The following is a 12997-nucleotide window of genomic DNA, read 5'->3' on the forward strand; positions in this document are numbered from 1 at the left end:
ATTTATGGAATAAACAGGAAGCAAAACTATGAACAGCTGGGGAGCCAGTAATGCCAATGCTGGCTCCCTCCAGACAAAGAATATTGAGGGAGACCAATTCCCAGCAGACAGTTCACTGCTGAATGATTTTACCATCTCAGTTACTCCCACATTGCAGCCAAAGTTTTACCTATGTTCATTAAACCCCTGGCCTTTTCCCACCAATACTAACTAGAGTCCCTCCTGCAATCCCACCTTGGCTTTCAGCTCAAACCGAGAACAGTATTGTTTCTACCTACCCTTCTCCTACTGAGTTTTCACAGGGATTCACAGAGCCCCTCCCTGTGATTTCCTGCTACGTGCCCTACCTATCTGCTCCACCTGCCAGCCATGCCTGAGGTACAGAAACAGTATCACAACCAGAGTGATAAAGATGCTGACCAGCCTCTTAGTGATAGCAGAGATGCAGAAACAAAGCCATGATTAAAATCAGATGAAACAAATACGGGCAAGTAGAACCATGACATATCTACAGTAATGTATGGCTAGAAGAAAGCTTAAGATTATACATGCTATATAGCAGAGTACACACTTTGTACCACGTAAGCTCAGATGCCACTCTTTGTGCCAGAGAGTGTGCTGCAGACCCACAGGTCCCAGCAATGCTACACACCAAGATATTCTAGGATGTGAAAATTGTCATACCACTACAGAGAAGTCCATCTCTTGATTATTAATTTACATGTTCTTTCAAGAAGCACGGCACATGTCCACAATTAGCAAAATTAGTCCACTCTTCCGGCTTCACAGGGTGTCCTGCAGCTACCCAGTACTCCAAAGCATAAGCTGGCATCTAAGCAGGCTTTACACATTGTGCCTTAACTCTTACATGCAAAAAAAGTTGGATGCTACACATATGCTGTCATCAACTGAAAATTTCCAGTTTCCTCAAGAAGTTGACAAATACTTCATATAATCTTAAGCAGCTTTTAACATCCTAGACACAGAACATTCCCGGGCTGCTCCATCTGTAATACCTATTCATTCAACACTCTCAAGCCAACCAGTATTTCAAGAGCTGGATCTCTAGCATTTTCAAACCATCTTAATTTTTTAGGAACACTTTAGGATTTTTAATTCTGGATAAACAATTCTTGCAGACTTGGTGATAAATAGCATCTATTTATCTGGGCACTTAGTCTTCTCTCCAAGCAGTTGAAAATGAAAAGAATGTTGTTTATCATCCTAAAATAGCTCTCAGATAAATGCTAATCATTACCATCGGTGAGAAAGGATTTCAGCTGTACAGCATTTAAGTTCTACCCTTAAAATACTTTGTATTACAAATCTTCCGTGCCACTGCATTTTGTGGTTTGACATGCAATTTAAAATTCCTCTTTCCATGATTTCTCAATTTCTCAGTTTTGCAAAAATATCTCCCATCTCCTTGGAAACCCGAGCACAACACAACAGAGGCTTCTGGCTCTGATGCTTAGAAGCAGGTTAGAAAAAACTGCATTCCTTTGCTGGTAAGGACAGTGTTCAACACCTCATTTGTCTATTCATGTATCTAACCAAAACCTGTCTCTCCTCCCCATAATTTTACCTCCCTTCACTCAAACCCTATTGGTTCCTTCAACTACTAACTTACACTCACCTCGAGGTTTAATGAGTTTTCTAAGAATGCATATAGAAAAATGTAAGGGATAGAGGGAGGCTAGCACTTCATGAGTAATACTCCACCAAGAAATAAGGCCCAACAGAAATAAAAAGAGGCAAGTACAAAGAAAACTGAGATCCCTTTTGCACAGATATTTAAAATTACAGGCATAATCTATATCAAATGGCTTCTCTATCAATTGCTCTTAAATTTATTTCAGATCAGCACAGTATAACAACCCACCCCCCCCAAACAGTAACTAGTATCTTGTGTCCATGCCCATTTGTGCTGCCACAGCCCCTGGTTTGGGAGCTGCTGTTTAGCTAGTGGCATCGCTGTTGTTATCAGCAAGCCATGTTTGTCCCCCAGTTGAGCACTTCTTTAAGCACCACTCCAGCTGCAGTAAGAAAAGAAGTGCAGTTTCTCATTTCAGATCGAGGGCTGCCAAGGGAAACGCAGGCACACCCATGGCCCTGAGAAGGAACTCTCCCCACCTTTTAGTCCTGTGCCATGCTCTGCTCAAAGCAGCTTGGAGAACAGCTGCAAACACCCGTCGCCTTGCTGCAGAACTGTAGCATGCCCATTGCAAAGGCACCTTCACTATTACAACAAAGCTCATCTTCCTCAAATAAAAACTAAAACACTGAAGGTACTTTGTATAAATGATACTTCTTCAGTAGCGTAAGGAAACATTTTCTCTTATAGGCATCAGTGGTGTTTTCTCAACTGAAGCACGGTGGGAAATTTGAATCAGCCAGTGGCCACAGCTATGTTTTTCTCTCCTTCCGGACACAGGAATCAAGAATAACGAAAAGCATGAGGAAGAATCAGAAAGAATACAATTTTTTTCCCAAGAAAAAGATTTTTTAAATGGCAGAAGAAAGGTAGACCAAGGATTTCTTTCCCTGAATAACACAAGAGACAAGAAAGGAAGGATTCAACTAAATTGAAAGTTGACAAGTTCCCCACCCAAAGAGACCTCGTTTGTCTACCCAGGGAACTCACTGTGAGGGATGCAGGACTGCCAAGCCAAAAGCTTAGCAATGTTAAAGGGGAGAACAAAAGATAAAATGGCATCACAGTAGAAAATATTTAAAAATAAATAGCTTTACAACACAAGCTGAACTAACAGGATCCCAGAGAGATTCCCTGGAGCATATTATTATCATAACTGCCTATTGTAGATTTTTGTGCATCATCATCCCAAGCATCTGCTACTAATCCTAATTAAAGAACAGATGGTCTGACCCTACGTGGCGATTCCTATGACCCTATATTTATCAGCAGGTGGGGAAATTAAGTTTTGAGGTCTCAAGCAAGCAGAGCAAGATTAACAAAAACAGATAGCTAAATAGGTTGCAAAGCCATCTGGTACGTGACACTTGCTGAAAATAATATTCCTGAGGATTTTGCATGATGCATTTTCCACAATCCCTCTACTGAGAAAACAGCCTTCTATAAACTCTAACAAATGCAAATATGACTTGACTCCAGAAGCACAGACATTATCCAGCTAATAAATGCATCTCTGTTTTGTGTTAAACTAGTGAAGCACGGCTATTCCAGCTGCACAGTGAAATTTATAGAAGCAGAAGAAATCAGCATGTTCAGATGAAAGTTAGAGGCCATTTTCAGTGAGAACTCCTGAAGGGGTCATCATACTGGTAAACCACATTAAAACAGCACAGACGGGGAAAGGAAATAAAAAGCATAAGAAGATTGCAAAACTTATCCGACTTTGAATAAAGAATTCATCTCTCCCCCCTTCCCTGGTTTCCTAAACAAGTCAGACTTCTGCAGTAACCATTGCTATCCTTCCTTTCTTAATAAATTACCCCAATTATACGTACATGAATTTTTACTAAGTCTTTACTAAGCCAGGCCTGCAAAAAAATAGAAATACATGGCCAAATAGTCAACTTTGGGGAAAATGAAGCTACTCATGCTCTGTGCTGGAGCCATTAAAGATGGTAAAGAAGTTCAGGTAAATGGAGGGATGCGGTGAGGGAGCAGGTAGGAACCAGAAGGTTCGAATGGATGATGATCCCATTGCCAACTCGTAAACTACTCGTGTTCCTGGACACAGTGCTGCTTCTAGTACAGTGTTTCTTCTACTGATCGAAGTATGAAAGCACAATGCCGGGGTGCATGGCTGACTGACCACACGAGACCACAGGTACCTCCCAAAGGTAATTCCCATCAACTTCTCACAGCCAAGTTTGTCAGCATGAAGTCTGTCAGGCCATTGACAGCTGGGATGTAGGTGTTTGGGGTTTTTAAGTCAAACCCCACTTGAACAAAAAGCAGCAACATTTGTATATCCCTCAAATACCAGTGCTCAAATTCCTCCCTCTCACTCCTGTATCCTCCAAACACTGCCTTTACAGCATGCCTCCCTCCCCACCTCCACAAGACTGTCTCTCCTGTCTTCTCATCCTACCAGCTCTGCTCTAGAAGCTGCAGCACAGAGACCCGCCTCGGGAGCTGGGCCAGAGCTGGCCACTGGCCCAGATCCACGCACACGTCGCCGTCAGACCAGCTGCAGAGGCGGCGGAGGCCCACGCACACAGCACAGACGGCTGGGGAGCCGGCACGCAGGGACTCGCTGGCAGTGCGTTCACTCCTCCCCTGGAAGGCTTAGGCAGTGGGTTCGCCATCACTCATTTACTTCTGGATGCTAAGAGTTACCTGCACACTTGGACATTAACCGCCCCAGAATAAAAAGCTCTCAAGTCTCTGGTTTGAAAGCATTTCTTTGTATGCGTGTACGTAGAGCACATCCAGAGATAAAGCAACAGATTTCCATTTAACACCAGGTAAGAAGCGTTCACAGAGCAGAGAGTTGACGCCCACACACCTGAGAAGGTGTCCATCTGCTTATTACTGTTCCTGCCATCTTATGGCCATGCATCCACGAAGAGTTGAACTGTTCAAAGTATCTAGGGATGTGGAAGAGTAAATTTTTAGGCGGATCGGTCCTTTGCTCTGTGTCTGTGTGTGACTATAGGAACATTTATGCCAGCAACAGAAGCAGGAACATGCAAGCAGGAAGTTCTTTCAGTGGCTGCCTGGGTTTATGAGCCCTTCATTCTGGAACAGACAGTTGAGAGGAAACAGAAGGTCTATAAAATCATGGAAAACACGGAAAAGAGGAAAAGGAAAACCATCATTTGATTTTTCTCCAAATATTATAATTAGGCAGCAAATGACATGAAAAACCCTATTTAGAATAATGACAGTACCTTACAAATCACATAAACAATGGATCTCTGTCAGAAGATACTACTAGACTCCACAAAGCTTACTTCACACTTCAATGAAAGAAATATCCATGAAAGCATACTTTGCACATGATGTCTCCCCTGATGCAAGAGTCAAAAACTACTAAATGCTAGAGGAAATAAAGTGTGTAAAGATCATTGTATGCCTGCTCTCATATTCTTCTCTAAACTTCCGATCTGAGCAAGCATGATGTCAAGAAGATTGCTAAGGTAGTGGGACAGGCCATGCATCCATCTACGTTTGTTGTTATGGCCTTCTTAACCAAATACCTTACAGAAAGTTAGCTAACTCAGACACATTCACTGGTATTTTGGAAATAGTTCTATTCAGAGTATTTTAATGGAAGTCCATAGAATTTAAGTCACGTAGGAAAATACATGGAGTATTGATGCATAGCCATGCTTTGTGAAAAAACATGACCATGTTACTGGTAATTACTACTCCTTTGTTGATAAGGAAGGGATTCTTGCAACAATATTCTGTACTGGAAGAAAAATCAAGGATTTAAAGGCTTTATTAAATTAATACGATTTCATGAGCTGATTTTTCCCCATTAACAGATGTAAAACACTGACTTTACCCAAAATGAAGTGCAAAATCTGAAAGAAGTCTCCCACTTCTCTTCCCTCCCTTCCCATACAGACACAGAAAAATGGACTTGTGATCTGTTTACTCTCTGTGCACCACCCAGCTCTCTTGCCTCAGCGATAGCATACATCATGTCACATTTTATCATCACATGGGAGGTAAGAGAGCATCACTTCTCTTAGGTATAGCTTTTGCTTGTATATTTTAAATGCAAGTCAAAGAAGTGCAGGTGCACTGCAGAAAACTGCATTCCCAAATCTGATTATGGATGGAGAACACAGCTTGAAACACATTAATCTGTCCAAGAAGTACCCTTCTTTTCTTTAGATGAATAATGTGTCTCCTCCTTCAAGAATTTGTTTTCAAAATTTACCGGTAAAAAGAGCATTTCTGATAGTTTGTACCTGAATGGAAGTTTGCAAATACTCTGTTGGAAAAAATATATTAAATTCAATAACTTTTAATGGGCACATATGAAGAGAGCTATGGTGACACCTTGAGAGGCATCTGAAAAGCAATGATAACCAAGAGATTGCTATAAAGAAAATATTTTACAGTGACAAAAGAATGAGAATGCCCTCAGAACAAGAGTAGTTGGTTATACCTCCTTACACTTGGATTAAGATAAGCCTGACTGTCACAATTTTTTTGCAGATTCTTAGACACAGCAATTTCAAGTATCCTTAACATATATTTGATGTCTCAGCTAACTGACAGAATTACTAATATCTACGGATTCATACTGATATTTAAAATACCTCTCCTGTATCTTCCTGTGCAAAACACCTTCCATTAACATGTGCATGAGCTTACCAAAAAGAAAGGTCTTTTCAGGGTACTTAAAGATTCCCAACTCAGCCACTCAGCTTATGAAAAACTCTTACTGTCTGATTTCAGAAGGTGACGCACCTCTTCCCCAAGAAAATTCTGGGAGAAAACAGGTAGTGAGCAGCAGCTCATGAAAGATTACCTGCCTTCTTTCAAGACAATTTTTCCACAAAGCCCCAGTGCAACTTCCCTTCATTAAATTATACACAAACATCTAAGGGCAGAATAGTGAAAAGCATCACAGATATGGAAGTGGTTGTAGAGGGAGGGGAACTTGCACAACCCCACTCACCTCCAGCAACAACACCATGAGCACAGGCAACACTAGTTCTGTGCAGTGTGGTGCAACTGCATAGACAAGGATGGTGACCGAAATTAAACGGGCAGCCCCACTGATGAAAAGCTGAGGAAATCAATTGTCATGCTGCCTAAGTCTGGGGGACCACCAGGAAGATGCTTCTGCACTGACAGCCAAGTTTTCTTTTGTCTTTCTTTCTAATTATTTTTTTCAGCTTTTTGTGAAACACATTGAATCATTCATCTTCTATTGCTCAATTGCACGGTTATCAAAAATACTTTTGTTTACACATGATGGACAGGCACATTTGTAAGACACATTGAATTATTCATTTTCTATTGCTCAATTGCACGGTTATCAAAAATACTTTTGTTTGCAGATGATGGACAGGCTCTGAATTCCACTGGTGGTTCACAGGCTAGAAGCTGAGAACAGACACATTGGTAAAAGCATATGAAAGCAATAAATTTTCTTGAGTGATTTCTTTTTAAATAAACTTTGGGGTCAATCCATCAAATTGACAAGCTGTTGGCTGTCCTTGCTTCTCTTAAAACTGCTGCAGCTAAGTTCATTGCTAACTCATCAAATAATTTGCTTATTTCCTTATGTCCCCAGCTATTTTAAACTGAAATGTGACAGAACAGGCTCTTAGCCTCTCTCTCATTATTCCATGTTTTACACTGTGTATGGCTTTCCCCAGTTACTGGCCTTCTCCTTTGATGTCTTCCCATTCATAAGAATCCGAACTTTAAAAATTAAATTTAGTGCTTCTTTTAAAAAAGCAAACAGTGGATGATTAAATGAAATTGCTGGTAAGACTATCATACTCACAAAAACAAAATACAGTTTTGGTACAAGCACAGTATGTTTATGTAAAGCAGGTGCAAGAAAAAGCAAACTCTGCAATTTTTGCTGGATTCACTGAAATTGAACCTGTTGCCAAAGCCTCTTCTAGGTCACATTACTTCACATAAAACGTACTCTACAATTTTACATTTAAAACCAGAACACTTAGCTGTTCTAATACTATGAAATCCTTTTGTGTTAAATATGACCAATTAAGCCAACACAATAACTGAAACTTGAACTTTGACACTAATGACAAATAAAAAAATATTTAGGTATAAATTAGAAGAAATTATTAGTGTGGGGGTTGTTTTGTTTTTTGTTTGGTTGTTTTTTTCTGTTTGAGACAAAAAAGGTCAATGGTTTGTGCTGCAGATTCAGTCATCTCATTATTTGTGGCTTTTGTCATTTGTTTTGTTTTTTTTTTTTTTTTTACCATTGAGAGATTTATGTGGTAAGCCATCTATATTTGATGTTCATTCTGTATAAAAACAGCTGATGATAATTTGAAAATTATCATTATGTAAAAGGCAATAGCTTTCACAACTGTTATTTTCACAGTACAACTAATCCGGCTACTGAATTCCTACACTTGCTTTCATAACCACAGCCCAGAGTAGCTAGTACAGACAGTCCATTTTTTTTTTTCCTGTTTTGAGTAGTCTGCAGAATGACTGTAATTTTTAGAGAGAGGAGACAACACGTGCGCGCTAAAGGAAATAACTGTGGTACTATATGCACTCTTAACTTTAAATAGCTATGATGATCCCAGAGGATTCAATGTTTCAATCTCAACCATCTCCTAAAACGCCATGCTGCATGATACTTCTGTGAATTATTTTACCATGGCCAAATATTCAGCTGTATTTCTCCTAGACTTCTGTATTCTTCTGCGCTGCAGAACAGTGCAGACTGTATGCGCATACTCCGTGCTCCAGGGCTGCCTGTGCCACCATGACGATCTATCCAGTCCACATTTGGGACAAACCAGGTATTGCCATCCAGGAGGCCCACAGGGATCATGCTGAGACTCCTCATGGAGCCTGAAGCTGCAGCTTGAGCCAAGCTTGATAGCCTGCCCCTGCCAGGGAAGGGAGGCCGGATCCTCCGTTCCCCTGCTCCACTCCTCCCTTCCCCAGGCTATGTTCACCTCCTCATGTGGCAAACACATTCAGTTTCCAAACCAGTAGAGAACCACCTACTAACAAAAAAAGCACTATTTCTAGAGAACAGCAGCTTTGAAGGCTGATCTCCATGGTGCTCACATCTGAAGAAACGAATACACAGTTCTTCAGCAATCCCACTAAAACCTTAATTTCACAATCTGATGGTAACAATGGATGTAGGTATAAATGAAGATCTCACAGGGTACCCATCTTCATCTTCAAACACCTACATACATGCACAGGTCTGATGAGCTGTGCTCCCATGACTAAACTAGTTCTAAGACTGCTGGCAAACCAAGCTAAGTCGGCAGCTCAGCAGCCTCCCTCTTCCTCCTGATCAACATTGCTAAAAAAAAAAAAAACAAAAAAACAAACAAAAAAAAAAAAAAAAAAAAAAAAAAAAAACACTCAACTCTTCTACAATATGACTTGCAATCCAGAGGGGAGCTTTTGGCTTTCATTCCAATACGTATTCCCAAAACACAGCTGTAAAGTATAAAAATCAATTAATAATGTTTTGATATAAGACAGCTCACTCAGACACCACACAGGACAGATTTACTGTTCTCATCATTAAATAAAACATTCAGAAATCCCCAGAGACTTATTTTTCACAAATGTTGACAGAGATGTGTACTGCTTTTATTATCACTGTCTAAGCTAGAGAATAGAAGTTTACTATTCATTTCAAATGCCCAAAGCCAAAAAAGAAGCTTCCACTGAATATCTATCATTATTCTCAATTACAAAGCAAGAAAAATCTTATTTAATTTGTGGCTAAGACAATGGGAATATCAAGCAAATGATTTTGTGTACTAAAAAATTCATTTTAAAAACTGTTTAGACTTCTCTGCATACACACTTTCCTGTTAATGTGTTCAACCAATTCAGATTGTGAATTTGATAATCACAGAAGAGTTCCACTTACAGAAAGACAGTTCCTCTTGGAAATATCACAGACATCTGAGGAAGGGCACAGGAAATCTCTCTTCAAAGATGTACCAGCTGGTAAAATAGAGAAAAAAATAAACAAAATATATAGATAAAATATTCTTGATCAGAGTTAACTAATTTAAGAGCTAAGTAGCCAAATAGTTGGAGAATGAAATTCTCCAAAAAGGAGTCTTCTACTGAGAGCACCTGCCACAAAATTTCAGATTTTTGCATCTGCACTGATATCAAACAGCAGTACAGTACAAACTTCCAAGACTTTAAAGAGTCAGTGATCTGCATCCCACCCCCGCCCTTGTCCCCAGAACCTCCTTCTGCTGCTTGTTCCTGCCTGGCGCTCATGAATCCTTCCCTCACATTTTTTGTTCACTCCACTCTCTCACTCCCTCTTTTTTCCCCCCCTCCTTTCCCCCTTTTTTTTTGCCAACAGTTTCCTGCTCTTACATCCTTCTCTTTCTTCCCTCCCAGTGCCTGGTCCTCCATCTCCCAGCCTAGCATCTTTTCCCTTCTTTCTGTTCTTCAGCCCTTCAGCATTTGAATCACAATCATTTCCTCCCTCCACTCCATACTGATGCCAACAGAGAAAGCACCACAAGTACAGAACAGATTGTCTCTGCACGCTCATTTCTGAGACATGCCACTAAAGGAGCCCGCTATTTCCCAGAACAGCAATCAGAGGAGAAAACCCACCCAGACACCGCAGCCCCACACCAGGGCAGGCTCAGCTGCCCCCCCGAACCCCTGCCAAGTCTGGCCAAGCTTGCAAACCGCGAGGCAGTGAAGCAAAATTAGCATTATTCAGCAAACTTAGCAGCCAGGGCAGTATACCTAAACCACATGTGTGACATCTGCCCAAGCTAAATGTATTTGACAAAACCAGCTTAAATTGGGACAGGTTTTCTCACACCACAAGAGTCACCTTTACATTACTGCTGGAGCTACTTACCTAAGCAGCTGTGTATTAAGCCTAACAAAATAGCATTTTTTCCTCCACTGCAAGTCCTAGAGCTCTGGCTGCTGAATCAAGATAACTCTAACATTCCCAGAACTGTGTGTTTAAGGAAAATCACCACCACCATGGACTTGCCTCACAATGCAAGGCCATGAACCTTGGCAGATGAAGGGCTGACTGATGAGTAGCTCCGACTCCCCCTCAGCAAGGGAGGCCAGGGCACAGCTACAGTCAGCTACCCAGAGATAGGTTACCCTCATTCATCTCAGAGATGCTCAGAAAATGATCATTTTAAGTAGTATACAAAACTGGAGTGAAAGTGCCCATTCTCTCTCCCTCCTGTTGCAAGACCTCTCAAACAACTCGAATCAGCAGATGGGGGCACCCGGCCACCCCTCTCAAAGGCAGCACCAGCTTAAACATGCTCAGCAAAACCCTGCGTACACCCACCTCCAGGATGCTGCATTCAGCTGAATGAGTTTCTCCATTTACGACTTCTGTCATGCAGGCTTCCTGCCTTATCCTGTGATGGCTTTACCAGCTGAGCTTTTTGGTTTTGCTTTTCAAATCTGTTTGGGGCTCTCAAGAAATCAGAATACCTGTAACTACCATTTAAGCAGCAGCAGCGTTTATTATTTCAACAGCTGCTCACAATTGAGATTAATTCACTAACAACTGGGAGAAGAGCAGAGATGGAAAAGAAAACCAATCTTTGCTCAGCAGTGTATCATATTCCTCCTGTCAGTAACATAATTCAATTGGTTTAGGCCTTGCAATTTTTACTTTTAGCAAGTAGCCCTGAATTCTCCTTCAGGTCACAAAAGGCAAGCTAATATTAAACTCTGCTATGCAACTACATGTTCAGACCTTCAGCTATTTGAAATTATTTTCTACTTGTTTTGCACTTAAAATGCTTTCCCAGACCTGACAGATTAAACAGAAGCCCATTCTTGAAGTAGACGTTAGCAGAAAACGTACACGGAAAAAAATCTACTAAACCAGACTGAATCTGCATCTGTTTATTTTGTCTCGCGTTGCTCTTCAATGCCTTGATCTTATTGTTTAGGCAGATTTAGATCTATTTCACAGAACCAAATAAAGTAAGAAAGAAATGGTATCTTCATGGAGTGGGGGTTTTCATCCTGAGTCATGTAATTGGAGGACCAGTAATGGGCGTTGGATGCTAGTTCAGTACTTCACAGGAAACTCGTCAAACAGCAAACATTTAGGAGAAGAGGCATTAGAGGTTTGTGGACAGTTTCCAGTCGCAATGGTTTCAGCTTTCAGCACGTGTTGCTGTGCCATGGTACTTGAATTGCATTTTTGACCTGTGGTGCTTTCCTGGGTTCCAGTAACCACATGGAGACCCGTCAAGCAGACGGTCCCAAGGTGGGTATTGCATCAGGCATTTGTAAGGTATCCATCAATACTGCATGCTGCTGAAGTACCAGCGAGTCTGCTGAAATGACAGATGTAATACAACAAAAATATTCACACAGGCCACCCATTTGTCTGGCATTTTACATCTTCGCAAGCCAAGAACCTCCTTCTCCACGTTTTTATATTGTTCTGACTCAGGCAAGAAGACCTTTAAGTCAGTCCTAGTCTTGCCCAGATAGGAACAGCACAAAAACAGCACACATGCACGTAGGTGGTTAGCAATACCAACACAGAATACATTATCAAGAATTCCCTCCAAGTCTTCCTGGGTGAAATTACAGCACCTGCAGAGATATTCCAAATTGTTGGTGGGCTACAAATCACATCCACATTCAAGAAAAAATGAGGAGCATTGCCTTTTTAATTTTAAGAAATACCGACGCCGGTCTCAAATTCGTTAAGGGTAAGTCAGCTCTATTGGTAGCTTTTCTATAGCGTGCCGGCTCAGGCAGCTCACACTGAGTCTGGATCTCACCCAGGCCACCAAAGCCTACCAGAAGATTAAACTTGTCATATGCCATGTTTATACCTTTAATATTACAGGATTAGACTTTACGTACAGATGTGCATGGACACATTTTAGCCCTGCACACACAAGTATTTTAGCTCCCATTTTATCTTTCAACTTCCCTATGAAACAGCAATAATAAATATTACAACTCATACTTTGCCAAATCCGGCGTATTTACACCAGTACAGAGACACCCAGAGCACGTATCAGAGCTGAAGTGTTAACAGCACATACCAAAGTCTGACGCCATCGTTCAGTCCTTCAAAGAATTCAGACTTTCAGCAACTTTTGTTTAGGTTTTACCTCCAATTCATTCATTAAATTTCCACCAGCAAGGCATGTGGATAATTGTAAGTTATTCACATAAACAAGTTAGCTTCTGTGATCTGATGGATGGAAACAGTGGCAAACACACACTTGCAAAGGCCAAAAACACATAATCAGACACTGTTCCCCCCTTTCCTTTTCAGAATATGCATGCATTTTCACTAGTTCA

The 12997-nt window shown here is 41.0% G+C and overlaps 1 protein-coding gene across 6 annotated transcripts in view; it reads right to left on the minus strand.

Moving 5' to 3' along the window:
* The window catches only part of SIPA1L1 (signal induced proliferation associated 1 like 1), a 202399-nt gene that overhangs the window by 110802 nt on the left and 78600 nt on the right, over positions 1–12997 (minus strand). For 5 of the 6 annotated variants that reach the window (XM_082760693.1, XM_082760690.1, XM_082760688.1 and 2 more), the window contains one exon: positions 9576–9652. The exons of the other annotated variant lie outside the window; for it this stretch is intronic. The gene's annotated coding sequence lies outside the window, so the exon portion shown is untranslated. The remainder of the gene's footprint in view (positions 1–9575; positions 9653–12997) is intronic. 6 annotated transcript variants of the gene reach the window in all.

Source organism: Aythya marila (assembly GCF_965140915.1).
Source record: "Aythya marila genome assembly, chromosome: 5".
Lineage (NCBI taxonomy): Eukaryota > Metazoa > Chordata > Aves > Anseriformes > Anatidae > Aythya > Aythya marila.